The sequence below is a fragment of the Loxodonta africana genome, chromosome 13, assembly GCF_030014295.1.
Source record: "Loxodonta africana isolate mLoxAfr1 chromosome 13, mLoxAfr1.hap2, whole genome shotgun sequence".
NCBI lineage: Eukaryota > Metazoa > Chordata > Mammalia > Proboscidea > Elephantidae > Loxodonta > Loxodonta africana.
Window position 1 is genome coordinate 2,196,377 of NC_087354.1, and position 11,159 is coordinate 2,207,535.

The window sequence follows — 11,159 nt, forward strand, 5'->3', positions numbered from 1 at the left end:
TCTTGAGATATAAAAGAAAGAAGCAAGCAGAGAGAGGGGGGCCTCGTATCACGAAGAAAGCAGTTCCAGGAGCCAAGTGCATCCTTTGGACACAAGGTTCCTGCACAAAGAAGCTCCTCAACCAGGGGAAGGTTGATCAGAAGGCTGATAGAGAGAAAAAGCCTTCCCTGGAGCTGATGCCCTGAATTTGGACTTTTAGTCTACTTTACCGTGAGGAAATAAATTTCTTATTGTTAAAGCCATCCACTGGTGGTATTTCTGTTATAGCAGAGCTAGATGCCTAAGACAACAGTCTTTTTAACAAATGGTGCTGGCAGAACTGGATGTCCATGTGCAAAAAAATGAAACAGAACCTATACCTCACACCATACACAAAAACTAATTCAAAATGGATCAAACACTTAAATATAAAGCCAGAAACTATAAAGACCATAGAGGAAAAAATAGGATCAACACTAAAGGCCCTAATACACTGCATTAACAGGACACAAACCATACCCAACAACACCCAAAATCCAGAAGAGAAGCTAGATAACTGGGATTTTATAAAAATTAAATACTTATGCTCATCAAAGTCTTCACCAAAAGAGTAAAAAGAGAAGCTACAGACTAGGAAAAAATTTTGGGTTTTGAGAAATCCAACAAAGGTCTAATCTCTAAAATCTACAGGAAAATCCAATACCTCTACAAAAGAAAAAAAAATCCAATTTAAAAAATGGGCAAAGAAGATGAACAGATACTTCACCAAAGAAGACATGCAAATGGCTAACGGACAACTGGGGAAATGCTCATAATCTCTAGCCATTAGAGAAATGTTAACCAAAACCTCAATCAGATACCACCTCACCCCGGCATTACTGGCACACGGGCGGGCACGCGCACACACACACACACACACACATACACACACCAGGAAATAACAAATGTTGGAGAGGCTGCGGGGAGATTGGAAATCTTAAGCACTGCTGGTGGGAATGCAAAATGATACAACAATTTTGGAAAATGATACGGTGCTTCCTTAGAAAGCTAGAAATAGAAATACCATATGATCCAGTAATCCCACTCCTAAGAATACACGTTCGAGAAATAAGGGTTGTCACACGACTAGACATACGCAAGCCCATGTTCATTGCAGCATTGTTCACAATAGCATAAAGATGGAAATAACCTAGATGTCCATCAACAGATGAATGGATAAACAAACTATGGTACAGACACACAATGGAGTACTATGCAACAGTAAAGAACAATGATGAATCCTCAAAGCATCTCAAAACATGGATGAATCTGGAGGGCATTATGCTGAGTGAAATAAGTCAATCACAAAAGGACAAATAGTGTATGAGACCATTACTGTAAAATCTTATGAAAAAGTTTACACTCAAAAAGAAACAATCTTTGATGGTTAACAGGGAGGAGAGGGATGGGAATGGAAAAGCACTAAATAGACAATAGATAAGTGGAAACTTTGGTGAAGGGTAAGACAGTACACAATACTGGAGAAGCCAGCATAGCTTGTCCAAGGCAAGGTCATGGAAGCTCCATAGACACACCCAAACTCCCTGAGGGACGAAATTGCTGGGCTGAGGGTTGTGGGAACCATGGTCTCAGGGAACATCCAGCTCAACTGGCATAACATAGTTTAGAAAGAAAATGTTCTACATTCTACTTTGGTGAGTAGCGTCTGGGGTCTTAAAAGCCTGTGAGCAGACATCTAAGATACCCCACTGGTCTCACCTCTTCGGGAGCAAGGGAGAATGAAGAAAACTAATGATACAAGGGAAAGATTAGTCCAAAAGACTAATGGACCACGTCTACCATGGCCTCCACCAGACTGAGTACAGTACAACTAGATGGTGCCTGGCTACCATCACTGACTGCTTTGACAGGGATCACAATAGAAGCTCCCAGGAAGAACTGGAGAGAAATGTAGAACAAAATTCTAACTAACAAAAAAAGACCAGACTTACTGGCACGACAGAGACTGCAGAAATCCTGAGAGTATGGCCCTGGGACACCGTTTTATATCAGTAATGAGGTCACTCCCAAGTTTCACCCTTCAACCAAAGATTAGACGGTCCCGTAAAACTAAACAAGACTAAAAGAGGCACACCAGCCCAGGGGCAAGGACTAGAAGTCAGGAGGGGACAGGAAAGCTGGAAATAGGGAGCCCAAGGTGAGAAGGGAGAGTGTTGATATGCTTTTTGGTCGTTAACCAATGGCTTAAAACGATATGTGTATTAACTGGTTAATGAGAATCTAGTTTGTTCTATAAACCTTCATCTAAAGTACAATTAAACAAAACAAAACAAAACAAAAATGCTCAAAACAGTGTAACTGGGCCCCATATGGTTTTTAAGATCCCAGGTACCATACTGCAAACTAGGAGGTAAAACAGAAATACTGACAATATTAGACCAATTGTCTGAAACAAGCAATGAGACCATTATCCTACGGTCTTTGAACTCAGGAAACAAATTTCATGAGATGTTTGTTTATATGTAAATGGCATCAGTAACTGCTTTTTCATGTGCCTCAGTAGCAACTACATTCTGCAAAACCTCAGATTACATATAAATATAAGCACAACGTTTATTAAGGCACAAACTGTTCCATGGGAGAATAATAGGAAATCTAATGGTATTCTATTTTGTGAAATCATAGCTCAAACTTCAGAAGCTAACCTGGTTATGACAGTTACAACTTTGGACTTTACCAACAGGAACTTCTAATTCAAGAGTTAGTTAGATAATTTAGGAGAAAGGAAAATGGTTTCTTATATCCAGAATGCAGGACCTTTAAACATCAGCATTATTCTCAGATAAAATGATTTCATTTACTCAGTCATGTGTAGTTTCTTTCTGTTCCACGTAGTTTTGGATCAACCACAGTCTGTGAACCCATCAGCTTCTACACAGCATTCTGGAAATCTTGCTGTAGTCTACTCGCAGTCTTTTTTGCAAATCCAACATAGTTCTTTTTGTTAAGATATTTTGGTCAAACATTTTCAGCAAATTAGCAAAGTATAAACTTATCTGCAGATGATAAAACCCATTGGTGTTGAACAGACACACGGTGTAAACACTTGGGTCCAGAAGGTAGGACCTCTCTTTGTTGGCTTCTGCTCTGCAATCCAGTTCTCCTTGAGGTCTACTGGATTCACAGTTTAAGAAATCCTTGGGGATTACGCCATTAACTCTATATCTCCAGCATCACTTTTCTGGGTGATCTTTTTTTTAAAATTGTACTGTAGATGAATGTTTACAGAACAAACTAGTTCCTCCTCGAACAGTTAGTACACACATTGTTCTATGACATTGGTTAGCAACCCCATAACATGTCAACGCTGTCCCTTCTCAATCTTGGGTTCCTTATTACCAGCTTTCCTGGCTCGTCCTAACTTCTAGCCCTTGTCCCTGGGCTGGTGTTCTCCCTTAGCCTCGTTTTGTTTTATGGGACTGTCTAATCTTTGGCTGAAAGGCGAACCTCAGGAGTGACTTCATTACTGAGTTAAAAGGGTGTCTCAGGGCCATACTCTCAGGATTTCTGCAATCTCTGCCATGCCAGTAAGTCTGGTCTTTTTTTATTAGTTAGAATTTTGTTCTACATTTTTCTCCAGGACCCCCTATTGTGATCCCTGTCAGAGCAGTCAGTGATGGTAGCCGGGCACCATCTAGTTGTACTGTACTCAGTCTGGTGGAGGCCATGGTAGATGTGGTCCATTAGTCTTTTGGACTAATCTTTCCCTTGTATCATTAGTTTTCTTCATTCTCCCTTGCTCCCGAAGAGGTGAGACCAGTGGGGTATCTTAGATGTCTGCTCACAGGCTTTTAAGACCCCAGACGCTACTCACCAAAGTAGAATGTAGAACATTTTCTTTCTAAACTATGTTATGCCAGTTGAGCTGGATGTTCCCTGAGACCATGGTTCCCACAACCCTCAGCCCAGCAATTTCGTCCCTCAGGGAGTTTGGGTGTGTCTATGGAGCTTCCATGACCTTGCCTTGGACAAGCTGTGCTGGCTTCTCCAGTACTGTGTACTGTCTTACCCTTCACCAAAGTTACCACTTATCTATTGTCTATTTAGTGTTTTTTTCCATTCCCATCCCTCTCCTCCCTTTTAACCATCAAAGATTGTTTCTTTTTGTGTGTAAACGTTTTCATGAGTTTTTACAGTAGTAGTCTCACACAATATTTGTCCTTTTGTTATTGATTTATTTCACTCAGCATAATGCCCTCCAGATTCATCTATGTTATGAGGTCTCAGCATCATTTCCTGTACAGGGCCTTTGTGCAGGGCCTAATGGTCCTACTCCTCCTCCCTGAAGTCCATGACCAAATCCTTGGATGTAACATGTTCCTGGAAATTGGTCATTTCTTCCTCCTCTTGGGAAAGGTCAGGGTGTTAAGGAGGCAGAGCCTGGGTGCCTTCTGAACCACAGTCGTGATGTGAGTAGCTACTGGCAGTGCAAAGAGTGGCCCAGACTCCTGCCCACTCTTATTTATCTACTTCAAATTGATCCCCTGTTGTGATTCTTTTCACCTTCCCCTGGTTATTGAGAATGCATAACTGACTGACATTTCTCCTGCTCACTCTTTGGCTCTTTTCCTCTTTTTGTGTAATTTAAAAAGACCTGCTGCAGGAAATTCATCATTCCATAGATTCAAGGTGAATGAGTCTATGTCATTATAACTGGTCTCTTTTGACACTTGGACAAGTGAGGATGTAGCCCAAAGGCAATAGGATTTGGGAAATGTGTTGAGACATGCCCCCCCTTTTTTCTTGACCTTGACTGACTCAGTAGGTGACAGTGGTTCACATGAGTGAATATTTAATTGGGAAAAATGCACAACTGGACAAATAGGTTTTCAAAAATATTTATGGGATAAGGATGGCTTGGAGTTGTACCAATGACTGTTAAATTTCCCATAATTGATCACCTGTGCCAGTTGAAGCCAAAATCTATGGTTCTGGAGTACAGTTTTCCCATATACCTTGGAATTGGATAAGCTGTTGGGTAGTCTGATACCTGATTCTAGCTCCAAAGAGCAGGTGGCTGCCCAGTTTTCTGTGCAGAAAGCCAATGTGAGAGGCTGTGCCAGTTGTTAAGGGTGAGGCCTAGGAGATGACAAGCTTCAGCAGTTCAGGCCACATTAAGTCCTGATCAGCTCATCCTCTCTATAAAGAGTGAAGGACTTACTGCTGCCTTAAACATAGGGAAAGATCATTTTTCCTGAAAGTTCATTGTAATCTTGTGGAAATGTGATGTGACTCCTGCTCTGTGTATACTGAGGACTCCTTTGCTGGTTGAAATACAGGATGAGATGGGTTCTTCCTGCTGTGATTATTTTGATTTAAGGTGGCTTGGGTTCCCAGGAGGGTCAAGAGAGACATTGAAAAGTAAAAAGGACTGTAGTACTTTCAGGAAGAGATATTGCCACAATTCTTGGAGAGGAATACAATTTTAGGTGTCCTGACAGCTGATTTGCAGATTCCCAGTTTTCTGTGGTCCCCAGAGTGTCATTTCCTGAGAGTTTCCATTTACTGGACAATGCCAGTGGATACCGTTATGGCTTTCTTCAATATATCAGCCAGGGGTAATCAATGTAGAAGCCTCCTCTCTGCATGGAATCTCCTGAGAGTTTCTTCTGTGTCCAGAGAACACTAGGCCTTGTCCTTGTCTTGTTTGTTTGGTGCTTCTTGTCAATGGTCAAGAGCCTACATAATGGGTCACTTGTACTGATTTTATTGATATCTTTGGAAATAGTCACCAAAGCCATGTTGTTGTTGTTGTTAGGTGCCATCGAGTCATTTCTGACTCATAGTAACCCTATGCGTAACAGAACGAAACACTGCCCAGTCCTGTGCTATCCTCGCAATTGTTATGCTTAAGCTCGTTGTTGCAGCCACTGTGTCAATCCCTCTCATTGAGGGTCTTCCTCTTTTTCACTGACCCTCTACTTTACCAAGCATTATGTCCTTCTCCAGGGACTAATCCCTCCTGATCGCATGTCCAAAGTATGTGAGACCATAGTCTCACCATCCTTGCTTCTAAGGAGCATTCTGGTTGTACTTCCAAGACAGACTTGTTCATTCTTTTGACAATCCATGGTATATTCCATATTCTTCTCCAGTGCTGCAATTCAAAGACATCAATTCTTCTTCGATCTTCATCCAGCTTTCACATGCATAGGAGATGACTGAAAACACCATGACTTGGGTAAGCCACACCTGAGTCTTCAAGGTGACATCTTTGTTTTTCAACTTTAAAGAGTTCTTTTGCAGCAGATTTGCCCAATGCAATGCATCTTTTGATTTCTTGACTGCTGCTTCTGTGGGTGTTGATTGTAGATCCAAGTAAAATGAAATCCTTGACAACTTCAATCTTTTCTCCGTTTATCATGATGTTGCTTATTGGTCCAGTTGTGATGATTTTTGTTTTAAGTTGAAGTGTAACCCATACTGAAGGCTGTGGTCTTTGATATTCATCAGTAAGTGTGCTTCAAGTCCTCTTTACTTTCAGCAAGCAAAGTTGTGTCATCTGCATAACAACGGACTATTAATGAGTCTTCCTCCAATCCTGATACCCCATTCTTCTTCATATAGTCCAGGTTCTCAAATTATTTGTTCAGCATACAGATTGAATAGGTATGGTGAAAGGATACAACCCTAACTTTCCTAACTTTTAACCATGCAGTATCCCCTTGTTCTGTTTAAATGACTGCCTCTTGATCAATGCACAGTTTCCTCATGAGCATAATTAAGTGCTCTGAAATTCCCAATCTTCACAATGTTATCCATAATTTGTTATGATCCACAGGGTGGAATGTCTTTGCATAGACAATAAAACACAGGTAAACATCTTTCTGGAAACCCTGGTGGCATAGTGGTTAAGTGCTATGGCTGCTAACCAAAGGGTCGACAGTTTGAATCCGCCAGTCGCTCCTTGGAAACTCTATGGGGCAGTTCTACTCTGTCCTGTAGGGTCGCTATGAGTTGGAATCAACTCGACGGCACTGGGTTTGGTTTGGTTTGGGTTTTTTAAACATCTTTCTGGTATTCTTTGTTTTCAGCCAGGATCCATCTGACATCAGCAATGATATTTCTTGTTCTGAGTCCTCCTCTTGTTGATAAACTGCTGCAGCTGCTTTTGAATGATCTTCAGCAAAATTTTACTTGTGTGTGATGTTAATAATTTTGTTCCATAATTTCCGCATTCGGTGGGATCAATTTTCTTGGGAATAGCATAAATACAGATCTCTTCCAGTTGGCTGGCCAGGTAGCTATCTTCCAATTTTTTTGGCGTAGATGAGTGAGCACTTCCAGCAATGCATCTGTTTGTTGAAACGTCCCAGTTGGTATTCCGTCAATTCTTGGAGCCTTGCTTTTCGCTCATGCCTTCAGAGCAGCTTGAACTTCTTCCTTCAGTACCATTGGTTCCTGCTCATATGGTGCCTCCTGAAATGGTTGAACATCAACCAACTCTTTTTGATATAATGGCTCTGTGTATTCCTTTCATCTGTTTTTGATGCTTCCTGTGTCCTTTAATATTTTCCACCATAGAATTCTTCAATATTGCAACTCAAGTCTTGAATACTTTCTTCAGTTCTTTCAGCTTGAGAAATGCAGAGCAAGTTTCTCCCTTTTGGTTTTCCATCTCCATGTCTTTGCACATGTCATTATAGTATTTTACTTTGGCTTCTTGATTCACCCTTTGAAATCTTCTGTTCACCTCTTTTACTTCATCATTTCTTCCTTTTGCTTTAGCTACTTGACATTCAAGAACAAGTTTCAAAGTCTCTTCTGACATCCAATTTGGTCTTTTCTTTCTTTCTTGTATTTTTAATGACCTCTTGCTTTCTTCACGTATGATGTCCTTGCACAATGCATCTGGTCTTCAGTCATTAGCATTCAGTAGTCAAATGTATTCTTAAGATGTTCTCTAAATTCAGGTGGGATACACTCAAGGTAGCACTTTGGCTGTCATCAACTTGTTCTAATTTTCTTCGTTTCAAGTTGAACTTTCACATGTGCAATTGATGGTTTGTTCCTCAGTTGGCCCCTGACCTTGTTCTGACTGATGATATTGAGCTTTTCCATCATGTTTTCGCACAGATGTAGTCGATATGATTCCTGTGTATTCCATATGGTGAAGTCCACATGTATAGTCACCCTATATGTTGGTGAAAAAAGTATTTGCAATGAAGAAGTAGTCGGTCTTGCAAAATTCTATCATGTGATCTCTAGCATCATTTCTATCACCAAGGCTGTATTTTCCAACTGCTGATCCTTCTTGTTTCCAACTTTCACATTCCAATTTCTAGTAATTATCAGTGAATCCTGATTGCATGTTTGATCGATTTTAGACTGTAGAAGTTGGTAAAATTCTTCGATTTCTTCATCTTTGGCCTTAGTTGGTGCTTAAATTTGAACAATAGTCATATTAACTATTCTTCCTTATATATTGGATATTATCCTATCACTGACAGCATTGTACTTCAGGATAGATCTTGAAATGTTCTTTTTGACGATGTTGTTCCCGGCATCGTAGACCATATGATTGTCCAATTCAAAATGGCCAATACAAGTCCATTTCAGCTCACTAATGCCTAGGATATCAAAGTTTATGTGTTCCATTTCATTTTTTACTAATTCCAATTCTCCTAGATTCATACCTCATACATTCAACGTTCTGATTATTAATGGATGTTTGCAACTGTTTCTCCTCATTTTGAGTTGTGCCACATCAGTAAATGAAGGTCCTGAAAGCTTGACTCCATCCACATCATTAATGTTGACTCTACTTTGAGGAGGCAGCTTTTCCCCAGTCATCTTTTGAGTGTCTTCCAACCTGAGAGGCTCATCTTCCAGCACTATATCAGACAATGTACCACTGCTATTCACAAGGTTTTCACTGGCTAATCTTTTCAGAAGTAGACTGCCGGGTTCTTTTTCCTAGTCTGTCTTAGTCAGGAAGCTCAGCTGAAACCTGTCCACCATGGGTGACCCTGCTGGTATTTGAATACTGGTGGCACAGCTTCCAGCATCACAGCAACACACAAGCCCCCACAGTATGACAAACTGACAGACAAGTGGGAGGCCAGAGCTGTAGAAATCAGGAAATGAATCTCTCTCCTTTGATCTCTGTTTTACTGCTGGGTCCTTTAAAAAGGTTTTCTGAGGATAACCCCTGTTAGCCTGCTTTAGTTGGAGTCATTCCAACCACCCAGGAAACCTGCAGAGAATATTTGAACACTCCAATCCATGTGACAATGAGCTGGAAGGAAGACATCTGTGGTAAGCATCTTGAGGTCTTAAGGGATGTATGCCTGGGGAGTGCCAAGATACTTAAACTCATCTTGAACAGAGATGATGACATAAAAACAATGCTCAATAGCATTACACTGAGACCTAAGGGAAACTCCTTTTGCCTAACCTTATTTATCTATTTCAAAGTGGACCTCAATTTTGATTCTTTTCACCTCCCCCCATTGGCTGTTTTCCTCTTTTTGTGTGTTTTAGAAAGGCCTGCAGCCAAGACATTAATCATTCCATGGATTCATGGTGTATGATTCTATGTCTTTATAATTGGTCCCATCTGACGTTTGAACAAGTGAAGATGCAGTCCAAAGGCAGTTGAGTTTTGTGGATCAGATGAGAAGTGTGGTGGTGATCATTATGGGTGACTATTTAGGATTCACTGGAACTTGAAACAACTTCAAGTTGAGTAATTTTTGATACCCTGGCACCCAACCTAATATGTCATATTGAATCGGAAAAAACACAAAACTAGACAAATTTGGTTTTCTGAAATATTTACAAAGTATGGATAGCTAGAAACTGTACCTGCAACTTGGTAAAATTCATTAGTTGAAGGCCTATGGTGGTTGAGGCCAGAACCTGAGATTCTGCAAGACATTTTTACTATGAATCTGGAATTGGATGAACTGTTGAGTACTCTAATACTTGACTGTAGCTCCAAAGAACGGGTACATGTACGGTTTCCTGTGTAGAATGCCAGTGTGAGGGATTATGCTAGCTGTTAAGGGCAAGGCTTAGAATAGGACCAGCTTCAGCAGTTCAGATCCCGATCAGCTGACCTGCTCCATAGGACTGAAGGACCTCCTACTTCCCTGAATGCAAAAAAAAAAAAACAAAAAAAAAACGTTGCCATTAAGTCAATTCTGACTCATAGCAACACTATAGAACAGAGTATAACTGCCCCATAGAGTTTCCAAGGAGCACCTGCTGGATTCGAAATACTGGTTAGCAGCTGTAGCTCTTAACCACTATGCCAGCAGGGTTTCCAAAAACCAAACCCATTGCCATCAAATCAATTCACAGTGCCCCTAAAGGACAGAGTAGAACTGCCCCATAGTGTTCCGAAGGAGCAGCTGGTAGATTTGAACTGCCGGCCTTTTGGTTAGTAACTAAACACTTAACCACTGCACCATCAGGGCTTCAGAGCAGGCCTTGAACATAGGGAAAGATAATTTTTCCTGCAAGTTCATTGAAATCCTGTGGAGATGTCATGTGAGTCCTGTTCTGTGTATTCTGAGGCATACTTTGCTGGTTGAAATGCAGGAAGAGAGGGGTTCTTCCTGCTGTGATTATTTTGACTAGATGTGGATTGGGTAACCCTGGGAGTCGGGAGTGTCATCTGTCCTAGTGTAGTCACTGGACCAATATTCCAACTGATGTTATAAATCTAAAAATTTATTCATGGAATAAAATCTGTGACAGGGCATGTGTTCAGATAAACTCTAACGGTATGCATGGTCTTGCAGACAGTACAAAGCTATATTTAACAAGTGAATACAAACAACAGTTTCACATCAAAGCAATTGGGAGGAGGGAGATTTACAAGAGAGGAAATTAACTGCAAATCTTCTTCACATCAGTTTCTAGTCTAACACAAATCTCTCATTCGTGATACAATTTAACTAAGGCAATATTTCTAAAATAAAATGTATAAACAGTTTCGACATGAAAGTTTAGTGATATATTTGAAGGTGGGTCAACTTAATTGGAACCTTTGGATACATAACCAAACATTTGTTAGGAAAGTGTAAAGATTAGATAAACTTCAAATCTAAGTCTTTCGAAATGTAAACTCTGTTTATTTAGCTGAGGGAAAAAGAAGATAAATTATCTTCAAA

General features: G+C 40.5%; 1 non-coding gene across 1 annotated transcript; it reads left to right on the forward strand.

The window, feature by feature from the left end:
- Positions 1-9,331: 9,331 nt before the first annotated feature.
- On the forward strand, positions 9,332-9,413 carry LOC111747872 (small nucleolar RNA SNORD115). Its single transcript, XR_002783828.1, has one exon. It is a non-coding gene; the product is annotated as a small nucleolar RNA SNORD115 (small nucleolar RNA).
- The last annotated feature ends 1,746 nt before the right edge of the window (positions 9,414-11,159 follow it).